The sequence below is a fragment of the Arachis hypogaea genome, chromosome 2 (genome assembly GCF_003086295.3).
Source record: "Arachis hypogaea cultivar Tifrunner chromosome 2, arahy.Tifrunner.gnm2.J5K5, whole genome shotgun sequence".
Classification (NCBI taxonomy): Eukaryota; Viridiplantae; Streptophyta; class Magnoliopsida; order Fabales; family Fabaceae; genus Arachis; species Arachis hypogaea.
In genome coordinates, this window is record NC_092037.1 from 64982410 (window position 1) to 64997592 (window position 15183).

Here is a 15183-nt window from a genome sequence, read left to right on the forward strand (position 1 = left end):
CATAGACCGGGCTATCATGATCCATAGCATCATGATTGGAGAAGAAATAGAGGTTCATGAGGTTATAGCCCAAGAACTCTATAAGGTGGCGGACAAGACCTCCACCTTGGCAAGGTTAGCCTTTCCTCATCTCATTTGTCACCTCTGTTATTCAGTTGGAGTTGACATAGAGGGAGACACCCCCATTGAGGAGGACAAGCCCATCACTAAGAAGAGGATGGAGCACACAAGAGATCCCACTCATCATGAAATCCCTGAGATTCCTCAAGGGATGCACTTTCCTCCACAAAACTATTGGGAGCAACTAAACACCTCCCTAGGAGAATTGAGTTCCAACATGGGACAACTAAGGGTGGAGCACCAAGAACACTCCATCATCCTTCATGAGATTAGAGAAGATCAAAGAATCATGAGGGAGGAGCAACAAAGACAAGGAAGAGACATTGAAGAGCTCAAGCACTCCATAGGATCTTCAAGAGCAAGAAAGAGCCGCCATCACTAAGGTGGACCCGTTCTTTGATTTCCTTGTTCTTTATTCTTCTGTTTTTCAAATTTTATGCTTATGTTTATCCATGTTTGTGTCTTGTGATCATTAGTGTCTTAGTGTCTATGCCTTAAAGTTATGAATGTCCTATGAATCCATCACCTTTCTTAAATAAAAATGTGCTTAATTGAAAAAGGAAGAATTGCATGAATTTTGAATTTTATAACAGATTAATTATTTTGATGTGGTGGTAATATTTTTGTTCTCTGAATGTATGCTTAAACAGTGCATGTGTCTTTTGAATTTGTGGTTCATGAATGTTGGCTCTTGAAAGAATGATGAAAAAGGAGACATGTTACTGAGGATCTGAAAAATCATTAAAATGATTCTTGAAGCAAGAAAAAGCTATTCAAAAGAAAAAAAAAAGAGAGAAAAAGAAAAGAAAAACGAAAAAAAAAGAGAGAGAAAAGAAAAATAAAAGTTGTGATCCAAGGCAATAAGAGTGTGCTTAAGAACCCTGGACACCTCTAATTGGGGACTTTAGCAAAGCTGAGTCACAATCTGAAAAGGTTCACCCAATTATGTGTCTGTGGCATGTATGTATCCAGTGGTAATACTGGAAGACAGAGTGCTTTGGGCCACAGCCAAGACTCAATAAATAGCTATGTTCAAGAATCATCATACTTCACTAAGAGAATCATTAACACTATCTGGACTCTGAGTTCCTAAAGAAGCCAACCATTCTGAATTTCAAAGGATAGAGTGAGATGTCAAAACTATTCAGAGGCAAAAAGCTAAAAGCCCCGCTCATCTAATTAATACTGATCTTCATAGATGTTTTTGGAATTCATTGCATATTCTCTTCTTTTTATCTTATTTGATTTTCAGTTGCTTGAGGACAAGCAACAATTTAAGTTTGGTGTTGTGATGAGCGGATAATTTGTATACTTTTTGGCATTGTTTTTAGTATGTTTTCAGTATGATTTAGTTAGTTTTTAGTATATTTTTATTAGTTTTTAGTTAGAATTCACTTTTCTGGACTTTACTATGAGTTTGTGTGTTTTTCTGTGATTTCATGTATTTTCTGGCTGAAATTGAGGGACCTGAGCAAAAATCTGATTCAGAGACCAAAAAGGACTGCAGATGCTGTTGGATTCTGACCTCCTTGCACTCGAAGTGGATTTTATGGAGCTATAGAAGCCCAATTGGCGCGCTCTCAACGGCGTTGGAAAGTAGACATCCTGGGCTTTCCAGCAATATATGATAGTCCATACTTTGCCCAAGATTTGATGGCCCAAACCGGTGTTCAAAGTCACCTCAAGAAATCCCAGCGTTAAACGCTGGAACTGGCACCCATTGGGAGTTAAACGCCCAAACTGGCACTAAAGCTGGCGTTTAACTCCAAGAAGAGTCTCTGCACGAAAAATGCTTCAATGCTCAGCCCAAGCACACACCAAGTGGGCCCGGAAGAGGATTTTTATGTCATTTACTCATTTCTGTACACCTTAGGCTACTAGTTCTTATAAGTAGGACCTTTTACTATTGTATTAGAAGACTTTGGTAGCTATCTTCATTTTGTATGCTATCTTAGATCATTGGGAGGCTGGCCATTCGGCCATGCCTAGACCTCATGCTTATGTATTTTCAACGGTGGAGTTTCTACACACCATAGATTAAGGTGTGGAGCTCTGCTGTACCTCGAGTATTAATGCAATTACTATTGTTCTTCCATTCAATTCCGCTTGTTCTTTATCCAAGATATCACTTGTTCTTCAACTTGATGAAGGTGATGATTGACACTCATCACCATTCTCACCCATGAACAAAGTGACTGACAACCACTCTTGTTCTACAAGCAACTAAGGCTATTGTGAATATCTCTTGGGTTCTTTAACCGGAATCCTCGTGGTATAGGCGAGAACTGATGGCAGCATTCAAGAGAATCCGGAAGGTCTAACCTTGTCTGTGGTATTCTGAGTAGGATTCAATGACTGAATGACTGTGACGTGCTTCAAACTCCTGAGGGCGGGGCGTTAGTGACAGACGCAAAAGAATCACTGGATTCTATTCCGGCCTGATTGAGAACCGACAGATGAATTCCGCTATGCTGTGACAGAGCATATGCAATCGCTTTCACTGAGAGGATGGGAGGTAGCCACTGACAACGGTGAAACCCTTGCTTAAGCTTGCCATGGAAAGGAGTAAGAAGGATTGGATGAAGACAGTAGGAAAGCAGAGAGACGGAAGGGAAGGCATCTTCATACGCTTATCTGAAGTTCCTACCAATGAATTACATAAGTATCTCTATCCTTATCTTTTATGTTATTTTCATTCATCACCATATCATTTGAGTTTGCCTGACTAAGACTTACAAGATGACCATAGCTTGCTTCAATACTAACAATCTCCGTGGGATCGACCCTTACTCGCGTAAGGTTTATTACTTGGACGACCCAGTGCACTTGCTGGTTAGTTGTGCGAAGTTGTGTAATGCCATGGTATTGAGCTACCACGTTTTTGGAGCCTTTACCGGGGATTATGAGAGTTGTGAAAAAGTATTGTTCACAATTTCGCGCACCACTTACCATGGAAGGAACTTTGCACTTTTGCATGAGTGGAATATTACATTACAGGAATTCAGAAGACAAAGCATCTCCAAAACCTCAACATATTCTCCATTATTGCACAATAAGTATTTATTTCACGCTCTTTTATTTTTCGTAATTCAAACTGATAATTATAATTGATATCCTGACTAAGAATTACAAGATAACCATAGCTTGCTTCAAACCAACAAACTCCGTGGGATTCGACCCTTACTCACGTAAGGTATTACTTTGACGACCCAGTGCACTTGCTGGTTAGTTGTGCGGATTGCAAAAGTGTGATTGTAATTTCGTGCACCAAGTTCCCTGCAGACACACCAAATGCACATTTCAAAGGAATAATCTTTAATCTTTTTTTCCACATTGTTTTAAACATCTGCCTCAAATGATTGAGATATTGATTTACAGAACTTGACTTAACCATAACATCATCGATATACACCTCCACAAATTTTTCAATAAACTCATGAAAAATAGTATTCATGGCACGTTGATATGTCACACTAGCATTCTTTAAACCGAATGGCATAATCACCCATTCATATGTCCCCAATGCTCCAGGGAATCGAAAAGTAGTTTTGGACACATCATCCTCTGCAATAAAAATCTGATTATATCCTGAGTACTCATCCATAAAGCTCAGGATTTCATTACCCGCAGCAAAATTGATTAACATATCTGCTTTGGGCATAAAATATTCATCTTTTGAAGTAGCATTATTCAAATCTCGAAAATGCATACTATTAGAACCTCAAAATGAGGATGGAACTAAATGATCTTTTTCTCATCTCTCAAGTGGAACTTCAAAATGTAAAGGAAGCACTTGACAATCCTTCATGGGTCAAGGCAATGGAGGTGAAACTGGTCCAATTTCAGAAGAATGAGATTTGGACATTGGTGTCAAATCCAAATGGTAAGAAAATAACGAGTACTAAATGAATTTTTCGAAATAAATTGGGTGAGGATGGTAGTATTGCTAGAAACAAAGCTAGACTAGTAGCTCAAGGGTATGACCAAAAGGAAGGCATTAACTTTGATGAGTCTTTTGTTTCGGTTGCAAGGATGGAAGCAATAAGATTATTTATACAGCCCACAAAGGGATCAAGCTTTTTCAAATGGATGTTAAATGTGTCTTTTTAAATAGAATTATTAATAGAAAAGTACACATAGTAGAACCTTCCGATTTTAAAAACAAGAATTTCTCAAACCATGTTTTTAAACTCTCTAAAGCTCTTTATTGTTTGAGACAAATTCCAAGAGTTTGGTATGAAAGACTTAGCTCTTTTTTATTGAAAAATAGTTTTTAAAGGGGTACTATGGATACAACTCTTTTTATTAAAGAATCTAATGATAATTTCATTCTTGTTCAAATTTATGTGGATGACATTGTATTTGGGTTGGCTAATGAAGCCTTGTGTGCTGATTTTGGAAACTTAATGACTAGTGAGTTTGATATGAGTATGATGAGAGAACTCACATTCTTTTTAGGACTTCAAATCAAACAAATTCCTAGTGAAATTTTACTGCATTAGAAAACATGTGGTACAATTGACATACAATTTGTAAAATCTGAGGATCAACTTGCTGATATTTTTACTAAATCTCTGTCTGAAGACAGATTTTGCAAGTTGAGAAAAGTATTGGGCATTGTTGAGTTTGATTTCTTGAATTAAGTTGATGATGTAGCTCTCTGTGTGTTTTTATCTCTCAAGTCGATAGAAGATAAAACTGGATAGATGATGACTCCTACGTTCTTTGAATTTCAGACTAGGTGTTAGTAAAATTAATTAATTTGAATTAAAAACAGAATCTTTGGTAGACCATTATGTTTCTTTAAAATCACCATTGGACCCAAAAAAAAAAAGAAATTCTATTGTATGATGTGGTTCTCATTGTTTGTATTGATCATTTACATTAAAAAGAGTATTTGCTTTTAGGATTTCTCTTCAAATTAAATCAAATTCAAATTTTTAAATTTTTATACAAGACTTGTCTTATCAAACTACTTGCTTTCTTACTCATCTTTTTTTAAAACACCTTTTTATTTTATTTAATCAGTTTGTGTTTTCAAAATTTCCAAAGCATTTATAGCAGTTATCACTGAAAACCCATCATATCCTCTAACCTCTACTATTTCCACTACCACATTCATTGAGTTTCATAAAAATGAGAAAGAAGGTTGTAACATGAAGAGGCACATGAACATTTTGTACTCCACGAAATTTTTCTCCTAAGGGTCAAGTTCACACTCATATCTATATTCACTTTCGTTCTTCCTCACACTTATCTCCTATTCTCAAACCAATGGCAAGGAGCCAAGAACACTTCTCGTCGTCCATCTTAACGCCAACTGACACTGGATCTTATAGGGCAAAAGAAAAGAAACACATGGGTGATGAAGAGCCTAATACGTCTCCACCTCTTCATTTATCTTCTTGTCCTTAAGGACGTTTGACACCTTCTACTCGCTTTTTCAAAGGTAATCGAAGACCTTTTCTCAACTCTGTGAAAGAACCCACAAATCTTGATCATATTGATTTTAAATTTCATTTCGGTAAACATTCTCATTCTCACTATGACCCTCATCATTTTTCATCAAGTATAAACTATGAATTTCATAAAGTTGTTATTTCTAAAAGATCTATGTGTTTTACATTTGTAGCTAATTTGAATGTTCTAGCTGATAAAAGAATTGATTTTAAAAAAAATTTGTTTATTTGAACTGGGAGAAATTTTTGAAATCAAAAAATCAGGCTATCCTGATTTAGTTAGAGCCAACATGTATTATCTTAAAGAAAGTGTTCACTCTTATGTTAAAGATCATGAAATACATTTAAACAAAGAATACATCGATGATGTCCTAGATTATTACGATGTTGGTGTCAATGCCTATATCACTGAAAAATTGGATAATGATCTGAGTATATCATACAAGTATTTTGTGACAACATTTTTTTTTCATAGATGATATGACTCCTAACCACAAAGTTTTAGATTCTGTCAAAGCCTAACTTCATTGTTTTATCACCCACATTTTCATGCTTCAACAAAACTGAAATTTTATTTGCTTATTTAATGATGCCTCATATACATAATTATATTAAAAATAATAAAAATATTTTTTACCATATGACATATATATTTTTAACTTACATTTTTAAATATTTTATTGTTGATATGAACGATGATGTTTCTTAAAGATTGTGCTTCGTTTGTGCACTCCATAAATGTAACATTTACTTATTAGTTAATACTAAATAAGGAGTTTGATTGTGCTTTGTTTGTGCACTAGTGTTTCATTTATTTAAACTATAATCAGATAGTGACCACTCAGATAAAGACGCCTATTTCATCTTTTGTTAAAGATATTTTTATGTTGTGTTTTAATTAATTTTTGTATAATTTATTCGGTATTCCTCATCACATATTATTAAATTCCTTAAAAAAATTTCTTTCCAAAAATAATAAAAATCATTTAATTTGGATTAAAATTAAAAAGGTAATAAATTAACTATTAGAATTTTTTTAAATTATTTATATAAAAAAATATATCACATTCATCAAAATAATTATTTTTTAAATTTTTAAATTAATTATTTTTTTATTTGTAAAAGTTTTAAGAGCTTATTATATATATATATATATATATATATATATATATATATATATATATATACTGATGAATGTTATATATTTTTTTACATAAATAATTTTAAAAAAAGTTTAATAGTTAATTGATTACCTTTTTAGTTTTAGTCTAAATTAAATATTCTTTTATTTTTAGAAAGAAACTCTTTTGAAAAATTTAATAATATGTGATGAGAAACACTGAATAAATTATATAGAAACTAATTAAAACACAACATAAAAACATCTTTAACAGAAAATGAAATAAACGTCTTTATCTAAATTGTTATTATCTGAAATAAGCATCTTTATCTGATAACCAATTTAGATGTATTTGTTATTATTTTGTGGTATCTAAATTGTTTTCGTATTTATTTCGATACTGATATATATTTTTTTATATGTGTCTTCTATTTAATTTAATAGTTTTTTTATCCATTTTTTTCGTTTCTTTTCTTTAATGGTAATTTATGTATTATCATGTATAAAGAATATATATTATCGAAGTCGTACTTCTGTTTTTTATACGCTAATTTTTTTATCCATTTTATTTGTTTTCAAATGTTATTTCTTTCAAATGTTATATATTCTTTTGTTGATTTTTATCATTTTTCTTTATCATTTTTTTAATTTTCATTTTTTACATTTCTATACTTCCCATTTTTTTATCAAATAATTAATTCCTTTATCTTAATTTCCAATCTCTCTGATTTTGTCTTTGTTGATCTGAAATTAAATTACCAATTGTTTTATTGTCAACCTTTTAAATTGATAATTTGTTATTTGTGGTTATATATGCAAAGGTTTGAAGGAGAAAAATTATGATGATGAACTTTTGAAAGTGTACTATGACTAGTACTCTATCAATTCTTGTTTTTTATCTAAGAAATTATACTATTATATGATCTTTTATGTGTGTAATGTGTCTTATTTTATTAGTTTAATAAATATTTAATTTAAAAAAAATTAAATGATTATTTTAAAATATAACCAAATTAATGGAAATTGATTTTTATGAAAATAAAATGTAAGAAATTATATTATTATATGATATCTTATGTGTGTAATGTGTCTAATCTTATTGGATTAATAAATATTTAATTAAACAGAAGTTACATGATTATTTTAAAATGTAACCAACTTGATGGAAGTTGATTTTTATAAAAACAAATCAAAATTCAGTTCTCTCTTCTTGTTTATGAAGTCTTTCTTTTTCACTCACCATCAATAACTTAATTGAAGAAATAACTAAAAAGACAAAGAAACAGACAAAGTGAATTCTTTCTAATACTTTTATTATTATGGATCAAGGTCAGTAACTTTTCTCGTTTCTATTTATGATAATCATAAATTTTAAGATCTGTTCTGTGAATGATAATTTTATAATGTATATTAAAATTATATTAAATTTAAGATGTAAAGAGAAAACTGAATTTTGATTTGTTGACAAAACTCTGTTCAAACCTGCATAGTTGAATGGTAAAATAGTGGAGCAAACACCATATGAGAGGGATGCTCTGAAAAGAGAGAAATAGGCAGCTGAGGAGTGAAAAGCTTTCATACATTTTTCATTACAATTATCCATATATATACAAGGATATTAGACATCCTAACCCTAATAGATACACACTATCTAACCATCTATGTACACCAGAGTACCTCAAGAGTACTTAAGAAGCACCTAATTAATAAGATAAAATACTATTTAATATATAATCTTAATTACATCCCCCCTCAAGTTGGGGCACATGAAAATTGATGAGACCCAGTTTGTCATTACAAGAGAAAAAACTTTTAGATGACAGTGACTTGATTAGGATATCAGCAACTTGGTTTGTTGAAGAAACTGGAAGAAGCTTAATTAGTCCTTCCTGAACTCTATCACGAATAGTATGACAATCAATCTCTATATGCTTAGTTCTTTCGTGAAAGACTGGATTAGCAGCGACATGGAGAGCAGATTGATTGTCACAGTACATAACAATAGGACGAGAGAGAAGTATTCTAAAGTCTTTCAATAAGTAAAAGAGCCACACTCCCTCACAAGTGGCAAGAGCCATGGCTCTATATTCAGCCAAGGAGCGAGCTACGTGCTTCTTACTTCGCCAAGAAATCAATGACTTTCCAAGAAAGAAACAATCCAGATGCTGAAAGTCTGGTGTCTGGACAAGCTCCCCAATCTGAGTCAAGAGAAGACAATGAGTGTGAGATTGTTGGAGGTGGAAAATAACACTCCCTTGGCCGGAGCACCTTTAAGATATCGAAGTACATGTAGAGCGGCTTGAAAATGTTTTGTTGTGGCACAATCTAAAAACTGACTGAGCTTACCAACTGCAAAGCATATATCCGGCCGTGTATTGGTGAGGTAAATTAAACGTCCAATTAGCCGTCTATAAGGTGCAACATCATCAAGAGGAGTTCCTGAAGATTTAGATAGATGAGTTGTATAATCTATTGGCGTGGAGGCTGATTTTGCATTCGTCAATCCAAACTCATCAAGCAAGTCAAGTGTATATTTGCGTTGATACATGGCAATGCTCTGACTTCTGGCAATTTCCAAACCAAGAAAAAATTTTAATTCGCCAAGATCCTTAATTTTAAATTTGTTATCCAAGAGCTGTTTAATCTTTGCAATTTCTCTCCAATCATCTCCTGCTAAAACTAGGTCGTCCACATAAACAAGGATACATGTGAAGCCTGAATCAGATAATTTAGTGAACAAACAACTGTCTGATTTTGATTGAGTATATCCATCTGCAACGAGAACACAACATAGCTTCTGATGCCACTGTCTACTAGCCTGTTTCAAGCCATATAACGATTTTTCTAACTTACAAACTGAACCAGCTGGCACTGCCAATCCTAATGGAGGTTTCATATACACCTCTTCTGGTAAATCTCCATGCAGAAAAGCAGAATTGACGTCCAATTGGTGGACATACCATCCTTTAGTAGCAGCAATAGCCAAAAGCATTCTTAAAGTAGTGAGTTTGATGACTGGACTAAAGGTATCAAAGTAGTCAAAACCTGTCGTTTGAGTGAAGCCTCTTACAACGAGCCTTGCCTTGTAGCGTTCTACCTCACCACTGGGTTTGAACTTGATCTTGAAAATCCATTTTCAACTGATTGCCTTCTTTCCAAAAGGAAGAGAAGTCAATTTCCATGTTTTATTCTCCTCAAGAGCATTCAATTCAGCACTTATTGCCTTACGCCAACAATCATAGAGGATGGCCTCTTCATAACTTCTTGGTTCTGTGGTGGAGGATATAGCTGCTGAAAAAGTTTTATGCCTTATTGACAATGTGTTGTAAGATACATAGTCAGAGATTGGATACTTCACTTCAAAGGAAGTTGGAGATTACTGAGCCGAAGCATTGACCTACATACAATGATACTCTTTCAAATAGGATGGCTGTTTTCTTTGCCTGCATGATCTTCTAAATTCATTAGCATCAGATGTGCTGTTTGGATTAGTTAATGATATAGCAGGATTCAAATTATTTGCTTCAAAAATGGAAGGTTGACCAGAAGAAAAATCATGAGATGCAAGTTCCAGTGAGTGAGAATTAGGAGAGGATTATGCATGAGAATTAGATGCAGGTGCATGAGGTTCAGAAACGAGAATTTCTTCATTAGAATGCAAGTCTCTTGATTTTGTCAGTGAATTATTTTTGAAATTAGAAAGAGTGTCCAAATTAAGCAATTTATTTGATGTTTCATTACTGCAAAAAGGATCTGAATGAAAATTCATTTCAAGATGAGAAGCATTAGAATTTTGAGAGTACATATTTTGAGAGTACGAATTTTTAATGCCTAAAGATTGATCATTTGAGGACAAAATCTCTTTGAAAGGAAAATAGGATTCATAGAAAACAACATTTCGAGAAATAACAACTTCTTTGGTTTTAATATCAAGTAAAATATAGCCTTTTGTCCCTGATTTATATCCAAGAAAGACACACTTTCGTGCTTTATGATTCAATTTCTTTCGATGAGCATATAAACTAGAAGCAAAGGCTAAACAACCAAAAACCTTTAGAGATGTTAATTCTGGAATGTTGCCATTAAGAATCTGATATGGGCTATGTTTAAATGTAACTTGGGATACTCTATTAATTATGTAAATAGCATGAGCCACTGCATAATGCCAAAAATAATTTGGAAGATTAGAAGCAAATATGAGAGCCCTAGCTACATTTAGAATATCTTGATGCTTTCTTTCAACAATTCCATTTTGTTGTGGTGTTTCCACATAACTTCTTTGATGTAAAATTCCTTTCTTTTGATAGAAAGAAGTCATCAAAAATTCCTGGCCATTATCAGTTCTAATGGCTTTTACCATGATTCCCTTTTGTGTATAAATCATTTCAACAAAATTCTCTAAAAGAGAGCGAGTTTCAGATTTATTTTTCATAAAGAAAATCCAAGTAAACCTACTCCTATCCTCAACAATGGTTAAAAAATATCTATGGCCAGAAGTAGATAGTGTGGCAATAGGCCCCCAAATATCAGCATGAATCAAATAAAAAAAATCAGATTTACTCAAACAATTCGAAAAAGGTAATCTCTTTTGTTTTGCAAAATGACATGGATCACATGGTACATCATTGTTTGAACATGAGATGAATGGATGCATTTTTCGTAATTGTTGTAATCTACCAAAAGAAATATGGCCTAACCTATAATGCCAAAGAACACTCTGTGAAGTGTGTGAAGTGTCCTGTTCTTCTGTCATAATATTCAAAATCTTTTCTTCTAATTTGCTAAAGTTAACAGCCATCTTTGCTTGAGTATTCATTGTATACAGCCCTCGCTTTTGATCAACAATTCCAATCATCCTCAAGGTAGGCCGCTCCTGAATCTCACAATTATGAGCATTGAACATAAAACAACAAGATAAGGCATTAGTAACTTTTGAAATAGAAATGAGATTACATTTAAAACTTGGTACATATAAAACCTCAATCAAATAAAAATCAGCTGAGAAGAAAACTGTTCCACATAAGGTTGTAACAGTTTGTGAACCATTTGGCATGATAATTTTAACTGGATTAATATGTTTAATAGAATGAAAATGTTTAAGACTAAAACAAATGTGAGCAATTGCTCCTCCAATCTTGAGAATTCAATTCAAAACCGAAAAGAGAAATGAGATGAAATATACCGGCTAAAAGAGCATGAATGGTTGCCAAATTTTCATCATGAAGAGGTTCTTTATGTTACTGGAATAGTGCAATAAGTGCTTCTTTCTGTCTATCCGAGAATATCCCATCCAAACTGATCTTGCTTTCATTTTGGATAACTCTGGGGTTGCATTCTGCATTACTTACAACTACCATTGAGTTCACAGAATTAGCTGAAAGAGGTACTCCATTAGAGTGATTTGGTTGCAGATGTGGTGGAAATCCATGCTTCTGGTAACATGTATCCACCAAGTGACTTTGTTTTCCACAATAAGAGCAAAGTTTGGGAGTTCCTCTAGTAGTACCTTTTCCACCTTTACCACGCCCTCTTCCTCTTCCTCTGACATTATTGGCCCCAAATTGGCCTTTTTCACCTCCAGTATTAACAAATTTGACACTGCCTTGGCTAATCTGGTATGACTCTTTTTCACCTATAGATTTAGTGTAAACAGCATTCACTAACATTCTAGAATCTGGTTCAATGAGATGCATCATTTGTCTCTCTTGTTGAAGAAGGAGAGAAAAAACAGTATTCACATCTGGAAGGCGCTTAAGCAACACTTGCATATTGGTCATTTAAACCTCTAAGAAAATGAATCATATAAGACTGCAACCTATATTGCCTCATTATGTCTAACCCACAGCTACAATTACTCAAGCAAGCACAAGTTGGTATGGGTCTGAATTCGTCTATTTCCTCCCAGATCCCTTTCAGTTTTGTATAGTAAGAGGTGATGGATAACTCACCTTGCTTTGTGCTGAACAGATCTTCCTCAAGCTCAGCAATCCGAAATAGATCACCCTCATAAAATCGATGTTTGAGGTCCTTCCACAGTTCGTGTGCATTGTCGCACCACAGTACACTCTGCAAAATTTCTGGATTCAATGATCCATGTAGCCACGATAGCACAAACGTGTTGCAACGGTCCCAAGCATCATACGAATCATCCGTTGGAGCTGGTTTGAGTAACGTGCCATCAATGAATCTAATTTTATTCTTCGATTTTAAACAGATCCACACAGATCTGGACCAAGTGTGGTAATTCAATGTGGTAAGTGGAGTGGTTGTGAGAGCGATTCCAGGTGTCTCACTTGGGTGAAGGTAGTAACAACTTGAAGGATCTTGAAGAAGGTTGGTGTTAGATCTAGAAGTGGCTTGGGCCATCATCTTTGCAAAGTTCTGAAAATCTGCTGCAGTGAAACTTTGCGTATCTGGATTCATCACCTCTGCCTCATTCGTTGCCATTGATGAATAAATCGGACAGATCTACTTTTACGAGCTACTCTCACTACAAGTTCTCATATGTGGTGAAAGATTCACACTTTGTTGCAGGCTCCACGCTCACCGCACCATGACAAAACTCTGTTCAAACCTGCAGAGTTGAATGGTAAAATAGTGGAGCAAGCACCATATGAGAAGGAGGCTCTGAAAAGAGAAAAATAGGCAGCTGAGGAGTGAAAAGCTTTCATACATTTTTCATTACAATTATCCATATATATACAAGGATATTAGACATCCTAACCCTAATAGATATACACTATCTAACCATCTATGTACACCAGAGTACCTCAAGAGTACTTAAGAAGTACCTAACTAATAAGATAAAATACTATTTAATATATAATCTTAATTACATTTGTTTTCATAAAAACCAACTTTTATCAAATCGGTTACATTTTAAAACAATCATATAACTTCTTTTTAATTAAATATTTATTAAACTAATAAATAAGATACATCACACACATGAGACATCATATAATAATATAATTTCCTGCAAAAGGTTCTTTGGGATTTATTGGATGAATATTGGAGTAGGGATATTTATGGTAGTTATGAAACGGCTCGCAGCGCACGATGAGATCCAACGGCGAGGACTAAATGAAGAGGAGCAGGAGCGGCAGCGGCGACGGCGAGGAGAAACGGCGGTGGCCCTTAGCTTTCTCCCTTCCGATCTCTCTCTTCTCCCTTAGCTTTTTCCTCTCTTGCTCTCTATTTCCCCTTCTGATCACAGGCGGCGGTGCGGCGGTGCGACGGTACAGCGGTGCGGCAGTGCAGTGGTGCGGCCTTCCCTCCCCTCTCTCCCGAATTCCCTTTCTCTCCCCCCCGCCTTCTCTTTCTCGCTCCCCCTCCCCCGATTCTCTTTCTCCCTCTTATGCCTTTCTTTCTTTCTTTCTTTCTTTTTTATTTTATTTTATATTTTTTTAATGAAGGATAATTTGGCAATAAAAAATAAAATTGGTAAAAGCGACGATTTTAAAATAAATTGAAATTTTGGAAACCATTTTGTAGTGAAAAAAATGCCAGAGACGAAATCGATTTTTGACCTCTACGTTAGGAACCAAAATCATACTTAACCTTAAAATTTATGATCACTTAGCTCTTTTAATCTATAAAGTTTCTGCAGTATAGTCCCATAGTCCTTAGCTGTATACCGTTGGCAAAATACATAGCTACAAGTTCCCCCAAAACTTAAAAAACATGTTGCACCAATCAAAATATCAAAGTGCAATTAGAACAAATTGTAAAAGTAATTGACATTGCTATTCCATTACCATCTCTGACATGCCTTTACTTATGTTTGCCTTTGCTTATACAAGTTTTTATTATATTTTTTTTATATAAGAAGAAACTAACGGTTGAAGAGAAAAAAAAAAGAAGAGTTTTTGCACAATTTTTGAAAAGAGAAAGTCCTTCTAAAATGAGAATTTGTAATGTTCAATAATAACTTATTACATGGTAAGTTATTATAAAAATAAATAATTATATAAAATTTTAATTAATTAAATAATTAAATTATAATTAATTTATTAATAATTATAATAATTAATTATATTAAATAATTATATTTTTATTTAATTAATAATTTATATTAATTATTTATATTATAATTAATATTGAATATTATTTATATTATTATATTAAATTATAATAATTAAATTTGTAAACATAAAAAAAATAAATTTAATTTTTACATCTTACAAAATAATTTTTTGTTGGGTTGCTTATTTTTATTTATAAAATTTAAAATGCTAACTACATTTAAAAATTAGTCGTTGTAAAATTAGCCGTTGAAAATTAGCTGTTACTATGTTACAGTTATTATTAATGAATTAAATATTTTATTACTCTATATATACTACTTACATACACTTCTATTCTTACACTTTCTTTTACTCTTCTTCATCTTGTTCCAAGTTTACAAAATCAAAGTTCTGCTGATATTAGTTTTTGTTCGAAAAAATGGATCCAAACCAACTCAATTCTTTTTTCAATTATTTA